Source organism: Aquila chrysaetos, chromosome 4, assembly GCF_900496995.4.
Source record: "Aquila chrysaetos chrysaetos chromosome 4, bAquChr1.4, whole genome shotgun sequence".
Taxonomy (NCBI): domain Eukaryota; kingdom Metazoa; phylum Chordata; class Aves; order Accipitriformes; family Accipitridae; genus Aquila; species Aquila chrysaetos.
In genome coordinates, this window is record NC_044007.1 from 55,193,519 (window position 1) to 55,206,321 (window position 12,803).

General features: G+C 46.6%; 1 protein-coding gene across 3 annotated transcripts in view; it reads right to left on the minus strand.

Moving 5' to 3' along the window:
- The window catches only part of EPB41L3 (erythrocyte membrane protein band 4.1 like 3), a 143,661-nt gene extending 131,409 nt beyond the window's left edge, over positions 1-12,252 (minus strand). For 2 of the 3 annotated variants that reach the window (XM_030011277.1, XM_030011276.1), the window contains exon 1: positions 12,055-12,252. The gene's annotated coding sequence lies outside the window, so the exon portion shown is untranslated. Of the gene's footprint in view, positions 1-11,331; positions 11,352-12,054 lie in introns of those variants that run through there. The other variant, XM_030011278.2, reaches the window with a different exon arrangement.
- Positions 12,253-12,803: the final 551 nt, after the last annotated feature.

The following is a 12,803-nucleotide window of genomic DNA, read 5'->3' on the forward strand; positions in this document are numbered from 1 at the left end:
AACTGGCAGAAGGAAAAATACAGTGTCTATGAAGAAAGATACAACTTCTCCCTAACAGATCCTACTTGCTCCTTATTTCCATGAAAGATCTACATAGCACGTTTTCTTGGTCCCACATCCCTGTGGATGAAAGCTGGTCTTCAGGATCTTGTGGATTACTGCTGTGATGTTCTGAAACCAAACAAAGGTCTTCAAACACAAGATCTGCTGCTGGGAGATCATGGCTTGTAATCACCATCATGCTGACAAGCGACCACTCGACTCCACCAAAGAACATGCACAGGCCGATGCTCACATCTGCCCGGGCTGTCTGTCAGACCCAGGGCTTGCAAACAAACACGCTGCTGCCGTAAAAGCAACGGGCTTTCCAGCTGTAGCAAGCATACAGTCAGCTCAAACGTTAATACATCTGTTTATGAATATCCTGGTTTAGTCATGTTACATTATGTATGTTTTCCAAATACTTGAATGGAACATGCGTCTGCTCTCAGACGGGCAGATTGCTTTGTGCCTTGGCTTTGTTTTTTTGGTTGTTTTGTTTTGTTTTTTTAAAAAGTGGGTATAGCAAGCACCTAACATTTCTTTTAAAAGCAAATCTGAAAATAATTAGCATTTGTTTGGCACTTGACCTAAAACCGTCTGGGAGAACACGCCCATCTACTTCCACAAGCTTTTGGTTCAATACAACAGGGACTTTAGTAGCAGGAAGAGTATCTCACCGACCACACAAATTAAGTGTCAGCAAAAGGAGGAGACAATCGAAGTACCAGCCACAGTTGCAGGTTTGACTTAATAGTAATGTTTAACTACTTCCTTATCACAATCTTCCTGTACAACTATAATTTAGGAACCTTTGCCACTGTAATTTTCTCTGCTTCATTTTCTTTACAGCTATGCTTTTATGTGTCAGACTAAATACTTGTTCATCAGCACTATTATCCATGCAACAACTGAAAATGAACAGCTATGGGAAAAAAAAACAGAAAAGAAGAAATACAAAAGCTTTGCATATGTATAAAATAAATTAAAATAGAAGGCAAATTACTCAGTGTAGTACTCCAGACTGGAGGAAAAGTGGACATAGAGTCACAATAGTTACATGAACGTAACTGAAGATAGTCACTGTGCAGGCACATGGAGCAGCGTGGTTACAGTCAAGGTAAAGTTAAGGCTACATTCTAAAGCTTTTAGTTTCTCACAGCAATAATTGTGATAGCTTTCAGCCTCTGAATATGGAAGGGACAAGACATTGTGGCCTCGCTGGGACTTTACCCACTGACCACACCCGATCACAGCTGGCGCACGACAGCCAAAGATGACAGTTCACTTGCTACGTGAGTGGAAGCAGATGGGATAGTGGTACAAAAAAAAGTGGAAAAAAAAAAAGTGAAAGCCTTTGAAATCCCGCTTGGAGTTACTAACTGTTGCTTTCCATATTCACCTGTATTGCCTCCAAACACAAAGAAGGAAAGTCAATCTGTAAATTAACTCCCTTCTGGGAGGAACAAAAAGCCAACAAAACCAGAAATACAATAGAAAAACTGAGATCGGGTTAAACACTTACGTTCATTCACTCGTGTTCATAAGCCATACCCTACTATTAGCGCATTTTGTACATTTTACGTTTGTTTTCAAGTGTTTGCTGGACTAACTCCTATGTTGCAGGCCATCTTCCTGAAAATGAAAAGGATTATTCAGGGGGTTGTTTAAACCATTAGCAGTCCTTTGCTCCTCCAAAGCCACTGTGGTCATCACTGACCCATCCACACTCCTCTTTATAGGCTTGCCTATTTCATCCTGCAAGGTTGCCTCGGTATCTTGACCACTTCTGTCTTCCCCCACCTTTACAGGAGCTCTGTTTGGCTTCACATCACCACCCATAAGCACCTACCTCGCCTTGGGGAGCTGACTCCCATTCAGTCCAATCAACCATAGGTTTTAATCTGCCTCCTATTTGCACTCCCACATAATTTTTGAAGGCCTGGGAATAGCCATAGCCCAATCTTTTAAAAAAAAAACAACTAAACAAAAAAATCCCCCAAAGACTGGAAGCCTTAAACATGAATAATCTAGTTCTCCTGAAGCCTGCTCCCACAAAGTAAGTGAGGTTTGTCAACTGATATAAACAAAAGTCAACTGATTATTTCCAAAGTTTTGGAAGCGAGCGATACAGCTACTGTTGGTGTAAAACAAATAGCATAGTTTCTTCAGAAGCAGCAAGTGGCAGGTTTTAATTGCTTTGCGCAATTAAAAACCAAAAGCAACAAACATTCAGAGGCGGCCCCAGACGGCACTCCAGAATGAGCCTGGCCAGATGCTGCATTCCTCCTCCTCCTGTTACAACAGCCACCGCCAGCCTTGCCGTTATCACAACGCCCTCCATGACCCTGCCGCTTTACTCTTCTTCCAAGCATAAAGGCCCCATTCAAGTGTTTTTTAATGGATGACAGGCTAATTCAGGCTAGAAGGGACCTCAGGAGGTCTCTGGTTCAGGCTCCTGCTCGAAGCAGGGTCAGCTGTGAGATCCAAAGCTCAGGGCTTTGTCCAGTCGGGTCTTGAAAACCCCCAAGGATGGAGACTGCACAGCCTCCCTGGGCAACCTGTGCCCCTGCCTGGCCGGCTGGCCTCAGGGTGAAAAAGCTTCTCCCTGTAACCAGTGTGAACCTCTTGTTTCAACTGGTGCCCACTGTCTCTTGGCCTTCCACCATGCACTGCTGGGAAGAGCCTAGGGTGACATCAGTTCTACTCTTTTCGTGACAGGAAAGGAAATCTTTCCTTATACTTTAGCTCTGGTATTTATCTGTTTAAGCAAAGTACACTTTGCTCTTTGGTTTAGATTACCGTTTCAGATTTTAACTTTGCTAGCTGCATTTGCCAAAAATTCAAATATAACCAAATCAGAGCAAAAGTGAAAAATAAACCTAAGAATAAAACTTGGGTGGAAATGCTCATCCATGTGATCACATGAAACTTCCCCTGACGTGCCGTGGTGATGGCAGCTCTTCAGCGCTCATATTACTGCATTTCCAGATATCGAAGCAGCATCTCTTTATATAGGTGCAACACAAGAGTCAATTATTTGTGTACATTACAAAATAGGCTAAAAAAGCAAGACACACGCTGAAGCAAAGCCATGAAAAATGCACTCTGCCAGTTTTCAGACTCAAAGAGTTTTGGGTAGTGCATCCATCACAGTAAATATGCATTACTTCTGTTCCTGGGCACAGGACCTATTACTCTCTCAGGCTGATCAAGGCTTCTTAGCACATCAAAGCACAGCAATCTGAAGCAGCAGCCCACTTACAGACCATACTGCCACTCAGTTACCAAACTACCATGTACCAGTCATGCACAAGGCTTCTTAACTGCACTCCTAAGCCATGCTGTTGAGGAATAAACGATATATAACCGGAACTAAGAGAGGAGAAAAATGCAGCAGTGCAACATATGTTCATCCTGCCTGAAAGGTCATATGAAATGTGATTAGTGCCATTATCCTCCAGGACTCTGAATATTGCCTTGAGACAAGGGCTTTCCGGCATAAGCTGTGGATCAATAAAAAGGATTAAGCAGCAATACTTCGGAAATGCTCAAAAGCGAAATACCAGGTTTTAGCTCAGATTTCTCCAAAGCTGTGCCTGAGAAGAAACTCTTAAATTTAAGACCTATCTTTCAGTCTCAGGATCTTTGCATCAGTGCAAGACGCAGGTGCTGCGGACCGTGCACATTCAAGAGACCGAAAAAGAAGGAGAGGGAGAGAGGTGATGCCAGCCCCCCCTGAAGGGGTGTGCACCAGCTAAACCCGGCTGCAATCTGTCAGAGAGCAGCCAGCACACAGCCCCACGCTCACTCCCACACCTTACCCGGGACACTCTTACACGACACTACACTTACACCACACCAGGGACACTCACATCTCCCTGGGACGGGACAGGCAGCCAACGCCGTGCCCAAATCATATTTGCCTTCTCCCTCAAAACTTAAGGCTGTACTTAAGTGAGGCTGTCACCACACAGGTGAGAGGTGAAGCAAGTTGTTTTCCTTAACTGAGCCTATTAGTAGTAACGAGTCACTCCTGCTAGGTCTAAATAGCTCAGAGATAAATCCCAAGGCTGCTAAGCTGCCAACCACCTCCAGTTAGTGCTCAGAGGTAGCTTTATTCCTATGGACAACACTGTGAGAATACAGCCACCTCCAACCGTGCTTCTGGAGCAGATCTCCAGGCTGACATGTTTTCCCTACAGCTGTCCAGTCACCTCGAATTGAAAGTCCAAAGTGCCAGAGCCTCATTCTCAGGGAGCAACAGTGGGTACCCTGAGAGAGCTTTGTGCCTCTTTTTTAAAAAAGGGGAGGGAGGGGGGGGGGGAGAGAGAGAGAGAGAGATCACCAGAGACTACTTGGGGTGGAAATCCTTTTCACAGAAAATTCTGGTACAATGTTTAATGCAAACACACCATCAACACCACAGGCAACACTGGTATTAGGAACAGTAAGGAGAACTGCACAGTGCTTTTCTGAAAAGCTATCCAATGAATTAATCATTTTCTGTCTGAACTATTTGTAGAAACAACTGAATAAGCCAGAAAAGAAAAATTAAAATGTTCTAAGCTGTTGCTTCACAGTGTGTCTTACAGAAAAGTCATTTAAAAATTATTACAAAAGCAGTAACACTCAATCTCATAAAATGACACTATTTCAAATTAATCCACTGCATGTTAATTCACCTTTGCCAACAATTATACAGAATAATAAAAAAAAACCCACTCCATCAAAAAAAAGAGTTGAAATTCAGTAAGCTTTGCCTGTTGCTTCTACAAAACCAACATCCCAAAAGCAGACTTAGCTTTCATCAAGCTCAACTTGCAACAAATAACACTCCTCCTCTTTCTCCCAAGCAAGCACAAGTAAATGAAACTAATATTGCAGACTCACCAAAATCATCCGTATTCCAGGAGGCAGCAGTTTGTCCAGTTTGTGAAGTCCGTGGTTGCAGCATGGTCATGGCAAGCAGCAGGAAAATGAAGGGAAAAAGAAGAAAAAAGAAAAAAATCTTGAGATTCAATGAACAACACAACACTACTTTTTTCTGTAAAGTCTGCATTACAGAATAGTTTCAGGTAACTCAACATACACCCACACCCTCAACTTACTTTAAAAAGAAAGAAAATAAACAAAATAGCAACATCATATTGATAAAAGAATAATAATTACAGTCTAATAACTATCTGTCAAGGCTGGCCTCATAAGGAAGATTTTGTGAGGGGGAAAAACGTATTTTAAAAAAAATCAAATCTTGCACTGTACCTTCCCCCCATCAGGCAGTAACAGGTGGGCAACATCACATACAGAAAAGGTATATTTTCTCATACTGCTGACATTTCTAAATCCTTGAGGAGGAGATGTAACATTTGGCAAGGAAGGAAGTCAAAACCGCCACAGGCCACAGCAACTGCTCATTTTCAGAATCCTCAGTCAAGGATGGGGGATTGATAATTTATTCTTTGCAATTAAGGGGGTTTGCAGCCTACCCCACAGCTAAGTATCTATGAACAGCTACACATCTGCAAACTGTCAAGAACACCCAAGCTGAAATAATTTTTTTTTTTTTTATTTTGACCTCAAACAGCATCCAGGTGACCAAACCTAGTAAGTGTCACTTCTCCCCTACTAATAAAAAGCCAAAGAATGAATTTTACATCTTTCCCAGGCTCAATGTTAATTTCTTCTGGCAATGGCTCCAAAACATTTGACCAATTTAGCATTTGGTCTTTTACTTTTTTGTTTGGTTGGGGCCTTTTACTATTACTCCTTTGGAGAACGAATGCTTCAGAGGCATCTGAACAAAATGCCAATTGCTATGGGTTAACCTAAACAAACTGCACGGTGTGTATGTTACAGCAGTGAAAGGCATGCTTTTCTTTCGACTAGAGAAGCCAATTGCGTTTGCAAGCTCAGGAGGAGCGCAAGGTCCCGAGTGCAGAGACACCAAAGGAGGAGAGCGCTGAAGCCTGAAGTGGAGAGGGGGCAGCGGCCATCTTCTCCCGGCAGCTGTATGATCCATCAGATTGACCGTTGTGCAGACAGCACCAAGGCTGACGAGATGCCAAGAAGCCAAAGGTCATTGCAAAGTCTCTCACAACAGACTGGGATATCTTCCCGTTTCATACGTTTCGACCATCCAAATTCTTCAAACCAGCTGTTCTCAGGAATACAGATATCCTCACAACGCAATGATCTCCTGCTTGGTCCCAGAGAAGGGCAGCATTTTGGCCTCCAGAAATCCCAAGGCAGCGTAGGAGGGCAGTGAGCCACCTGCACAGACCCTGGTAGGGTTTCTTTTTGATCCTTGTAGAAACCGTGCCATATGAAGGCAAATTTATCTGTTGGTGTCAAAAAGGAAAACATAACTGGCACAGACGACTAATTTGCAGCCCCCCTATGGATAACGGCTGATGAGTTACCTCCTCCTCTGCCTCCACGGCCCATTAATAAGACAGCACGAAAGTCTGCAGAAGGATGATGAGTGCTCATGTATTTACCACTTTGCTAGCAAGCAACTTTTTCTGTTGCTGTTTTTGTAGGAGTGCTTTGACAGAAGGAGTTCTTCCAACGCCTTCATGTGAAGAATATCAGAGAGGAAAGGGAAAAGAGATTGCAAAGGATTTGCCTTAATTTCTGATTTCTCTTGTCAGTCTTGCGAACCACAGTCCTTCCCCAGAGATGTGACCATGCACCATTACTGTCAGCGTGACTGCAGCGACAGATTGCCCTCAAGATACTACCTGCCTTTTCCCTCTGCAAGGGAAGATGAGATTACTGGAAGGACATTTTTCCTGGAGCAGACATGACTCCAAGGTACTCCCAAGGACTGTAATGGCTATTGAGTGACCTGACTAAATGCAGGACTTCAGATTAAGGAAAGTGAGATTTTGATGGTGGCATGGAACAAGGTGAACATTAATGAACTTATCAGGAGATGAGAGGTCAAGAGGTCACAGGAAAGCAGATGTTGAGTAGGTGGGAACACCAGGAAATGTGCTGTGCAAAAAGAGGAGGAAGGATGTATGGATGAATCAAAACTGGCAGAATTTGAGCAGGAGAGCTGCCTAACTAGTTTATTTAGGATGGGGAGGGGACAGGAGAGAGGGATAGTAGTGCAGCACCCCCCTTGACAATACTGCGTATGCATTTCTGAGTGAGAACAAGAGGTGGTTGTTGAAGTTTGACACATTATAAAGGGGCAGCTTTCCATTAACAGCTCAGAAGGTTGGGGCGGGGGGGAAGTTACGATATGCCATGATGGGATGGATGAATGGATGGGATGTAAATTGCCTTGTGCTCTGCAGCAGCAGCCACTGCCTACACTACATGCCAGTTGCTTGGGTCAGGGTGAGGAGAGATACATTAGAGGAAGACCACAGAGACGTTTTGCATTCCCCTTGCTCCTCTTCACATGCTATTTTTGCATGACACTGGTTATGAAACTGAAAACGTTGGTTCAGCTTCAGGCAGCAATTTTAGGGTCAATTGCTTCTTCACCAGACACTGAAATCACAATTTTTCAAGCATCAAATTAACTATGAATGTTTTAGGGGACAGTGGACTTTAGTTATGCATTATTACTGTGGGTCTCCCTCCTCAAAAGCCTATCTTGTAATCCCTTTTGATATGCCAGGTGCTTTTTTTTTTTTTTTTTTTTTTGGCTAGAATCGCACTTTAAGATGAGCTCTGCAATCACACTACTTGATTTTTCCCTATCAACTCATTCCCGACTGTTACGCACTCTCCAGCGTACAGATCTCAAGTGGTGGAATACACTTTCAAAACCACGTGAAGCATTTTATCCATTTATCACAAAAGTACATCAATATAGGTTTTCCAGCTGAAAGCTTTTGAAAGTTTCCTCAAAACTTTTATGGTTCAGCTTGGATGCGTTCCTAATCCACAGGCAGGGTAAAAGACTCATCTGGCACCAGTGCACCACGAAATAAATAAACAATAAAGCCTTAATGAGGTTAGCTGTCCAATAAAAACCTAAAAACCAGGGCTATGCATCTTTCCCTAATACTGTCAGTACAATACAGAACAACTACAAGCCTTGATGCTGCAACTGATTTCACTCTGGATCCAGCTGAATCAAACTGGTATTTAAACAGCATCTCAGCCAATGCTCCAGCACACTAGGAGAGATGGAAACTAATGGAAATTGGAAAGCCATTGCTGGGGATGATGTCAGATTTGGATTTACAATGTCACCTGCCAGTGGAAGTTCTATGACAGAATCAAACTTTTATATATTACTCTTCTATACTGACATTATTAAAATGTGAATATGAAAAAGTGTTCTTTAAAATGGAAAAGACCATCCAGCAATATCCTGCAAATTCTATGCATCTTCAGCTAATATAAATGAGAAGTGCTATTTTGTATCAAAATGGGATGCTCATAAAACTTCATGGAAATAAGGTAGTTGAACGGAGAAACAATGAAATCGGCAGTGCTATGGAGATTCAACATTTAAGTGATACATAACACAAAGTTGAGTTTGGTTTGTTAGGTCTCCATTTCAGGTCTACAGCTGTACCTCCCCAGCTTGCTATCTGACCATCGGGACAACTGTGAAAGCTTACCACATCACGAGCAATGAGCTATACAACTGAAAATTCCCAGTTGCTTTCAGTAAAGTGAAGGCAGCATTAAACATCAGCAGTATCAAAATCTCGCCTCTGTCCTTGCAATATAAAACCCAAGTGCTATTTGAGTTTCACAAAACACAAGCTGTGGCAAGTCCTCAGAAAGTGAGAAACTTCAGGTCATAGCAAGGTTTCATAGCTTCACCCAAGAACACCTCTATGAAAAAGCCATAGACCCATATGTAAACAAACATATACATAAACATAGTATATGTATGTATACACACACAAATACATACATACATATAAAAATTATGTATAATTTATATAAAGTGTGCTCATCACCCAGCAGGTGGCACTCATACCACAAGCTCCTGAGGCTGGAGCACTGTGGGAGGCTGTGAGCCTCTACAGGAGGCACCATCTTCCTGAAAGGTAAAACCACCATGGGCATGAAAGTGTGTCCACCACCCTTTTGCAAGACCTGAAGTGTCAAGTCCAGCACCTGGGCCAAAATCCCATTAAGCTTACTGGCCAGGCACCATGTCCATTAATTCCCTCAACAGCTGCAAGACTCCACTGCTGCTAATTTTCAAGTGCTCTTGCAGCCTTTCCAGAAGAGTAGCATTTTGGGGACTGAAAGGGTTGTGGAATATTTTCAACGTAGATGCATCACATTATGACGTCAAGAACAATACAATTAAATGTAAAGCTTCCTTCAGACTTCATCACTACTTTTCTCCATTTAACACACCCAAGTAGCTTTCAATTAGTCCCACTAATAATTTGGGCTTTTGAAGATCTCATGAATGAGCAAATCAGAACTGGCAGAGGAAATGCTGTTTTCCTTTGATTAAAATTGAAGACTTGTTTTCACCCATGACTTAAGCGTCACTATCATATATACATTCTTAATACACCTCTTCTTCATTTGAGTGGTGCTTCAACTTCAGCTGAGTGGGTTTGTTTTTAAAAAAATATTTTCCCTTCAAATTCAATATTCCACCCATCTCCCTTCCCTCTTTAAAAAAAAAAAAAACAAACAAAAATCAGTTTAGAAGCATCAATTTGAAAACATCAGCTCTGCATGGAGCAGTGTTATCTCCTGTAAGAGAATGCCTCGTGTCAGATTGAAAGATGCCTTTCCAAGGTCATTTCATGTTCCAATGGGTTTGTTATGAAGTTGTGGAACGGCAGATAAGGTTGCGCAAGATAGTAAAGTGCCTTCCTAAGCTCATTCTGGGCAGTAATGTGCAACCAATATTTGAGCAAGGGACTTCTATAGCATTTACCTCTGAAAGAAACTTCATATGCTGAGATAAATGCTCCTGCAGGCAGGACAGGAGTAGTACTGAGATACCGATAATCTGTTTTCCTGCTATCTCGCAATTAAAAAAAAAAAAAGCCACAGAAAAGGCCATTTTCTTGACAAATTTACATTAACTGCACATGTTTATGGCACTTGGCAAAGGTTGGGGGCGGTTCTAGGAACATTAGTGGGTATCTCTTCAGGAAGTTTTGTTGAAATACATGAGCCTTTGTAATAATGATAATTTGACGTTAAAAACTGTTCAATTCAGAATCAATAGTGATGCCTCCAAGTTATGAGAAAAAAGGAAACCAAAGTAGCTCCCTATTAGGTACCAGGGCTAACAATTTCCAAGGTTAAAAAGGAAAAACAAAACAAAACAACACAAAGCACATCTAAGAATGTTTCTTTAAAAGTCTTGTAGTTACAGTGTGAGGAATAATGATCCAGTGTTTTCAGACTGCTTCTAATATAGCCCGAAAATGGAGGAAACCATATAACAGTATCCTCTTAGCAAGCTTTTAATACTGCCTGAGCCTATCCCAAACTCTGAAAGAAGGTAAGCATCTGGCAGCACACCGAATTGCGTGCCACCATTTCAGCCGTCATACCAGGAACTAAATCCTTCCCTGGAAAGAACAGGGGAACAAGCATATGAACTCCAGACAGACAGAGGAAAAAAAAAATCCTTCTCATAAATGGTTAGCTACATCTTAATAAGGTTTAAAGCTTGACGAAGGATCACCAATTTGGGATCCAAAAATGCAAGCACTTGGCATTGAAACGCCCCTAGGAAAGGGGTGTTGGGGGGGTGGGGGTGGTGTTTTTTCAAGTCCCGAATGAGCATTTTGGGGGTCCAACAGCCTGTCATGAAAAATTAGAAAAATGGCCACACAGCACTGAACTGAGCACAAAATGCAGAATTTCGGTGCTTCCAGTTCTGCATTGCACCCTGCACTCCCAGCCCCAGCATTCCCACATTCCCACACGCTCCCAAGCAGCCCCGGCGCCCCTCCACACCGCTTCCCGCTGGCGGGGAGCGTGGGACCACGGATCCCAAAGCCCCATCTGCAACCACTCCCGGGGCTCTATTACTACTACTTTTAATTTTCCTGCTGGTATCACTTTTCTAATGAGCTGCTGTTACAACAGAAATGTAAATGCCGCCGGCTGAGTAGTTCTGGGGGTTTTTAAACATCCGAAAAGGTACAGAAAAGGGGGTACCTTTCTTATGAGGGCACCTCATAAATACCAGCTACTAAACATTGTTAACGCTAAAGACGCACTGACCCCGCCGGCCGCCCGCAAAACCTTGCGGCTTCATCAGGACTGGCCCCAAGCCTACACTAAACCACCCCAAAAACGGGCTTCAGCACCGGCTGAGCTTACCAGCAGATGTTCCCCCGGCCGCGCTCCAGCCTGCGCAGCGCAGCGCGGCGCAGCTCGCCCCGTCCGTCCGTCCGTCCCCCCCCGCCTTCCGCAGCCGCCCCCGCCGCGCACCGCGCAAAGCCCCTAACTTTGCGGCCGCCGCTGCGCACCAGCCCTCCGGGTGGATCTTCCGCGGGAGATGCCGCGCTCCGCGGAGGGGAGAGAGGCGGGAAGGGCGGCTGAGGGACAGGCTCCCGCCTGCGGCACTCCCGCCTCGCACCGCCCGGCCCCGCGCATCCCGCACGGCCCCGCGGGCGGCGAGTCCGCTCCGCCGCCAGGGAGGGGGCGAGCCCTGCCCGAGGGCACCCCGAAACGACCCACGGCGCGGGGGTGGGTGGTACACGACGACGGGACGGACGACGGGACACCCCAAACAGCCAAAAGCAAAAAGGCGGAGGGGGGGAAAGGAAAACGGCGAAGAGGCGACCCGGCGCCGCAGACCCGCGGCCCCCCCCCGCGCAGCGGCGCGGAGCGGTGCGCAGCGGCACGGCGCCCCACGGGGGCGGCCGGGGCAGCGCACGCCCCTCGGCCCTCCCCGTTGACCTCAAGCCAAGGACAGCTCGGCGGTCCCGCTGCGCATCGCGACCCGGCGGGGCGTGCTGCGCTGCGCCGGGCCGGGTCGGGCCGGGCGGTGGCAAGGGCGGCCCGGGGAAGCGAGGGGAGCGGGGGCCGGCGGCTCCTCACCTGAGCCGGCCCCGGGAGGTGTTTTCCGCCGCCGCCGCTGCGGGAGGCGCCCCCTCCTGCTCTCCGCCGAGAAAGCTGGCGCGGACAGCCGCGGCCCGCCGAAGTTACGCGCTGCCGCGGAGCCGGGCTCCCACCTGCAGCGCCCGGCAGACTCCGGCAGCCGGTACGGCTCGGCTGGGCTCGGCTCGGCTCGGCTCGGCACCGCGCGGCTCGGCCCGCCCCCCCCGGCTCCCGATTGGCGGCGCCGCCGCCACCGCCCCGCCTCCGCCCTCCCGGAGCGCCCGCGGGGGCGGCCGCGGCGCGGGGCCGCCCGGGCGGCGGTGGGCAGCGGGGGCCGAGCCCCCTCCGCCCGCGGAGCTGGGGGGCGGGAGCAGGTGAGGAGCGGTACGGGGCATCAGCTCCTCCTGCCCCCCACCCCCGCCCCCCACCCCTTTTTTTTTGCCCTTTCTTGGGGGGGGGGGAAGGGAAAATGATAAAAGCGGTTCCGTGCCGTTACTTTGTGCCATCATTTCGTGCCATTAGGCACGTGAGGAGCCCGTTGCCACGGCCGGCGCTGAGCGGCTGCGAGGCAGGCGCTGCCGCCGGGTCCGGACTAGTTGAACACGGTCGTTAAGTCCCGGAGGAGGCGGCGGTGGCCGGGCAGGGTGTCACACACAGGGTGAGCGCTCCCTCCGCGACAGACCCGGGGAAGCCACAAACTTCTTTGCAACAGCTGAAGGACGGGGCCAGGTGAGCGGCCTCAGGGCTTC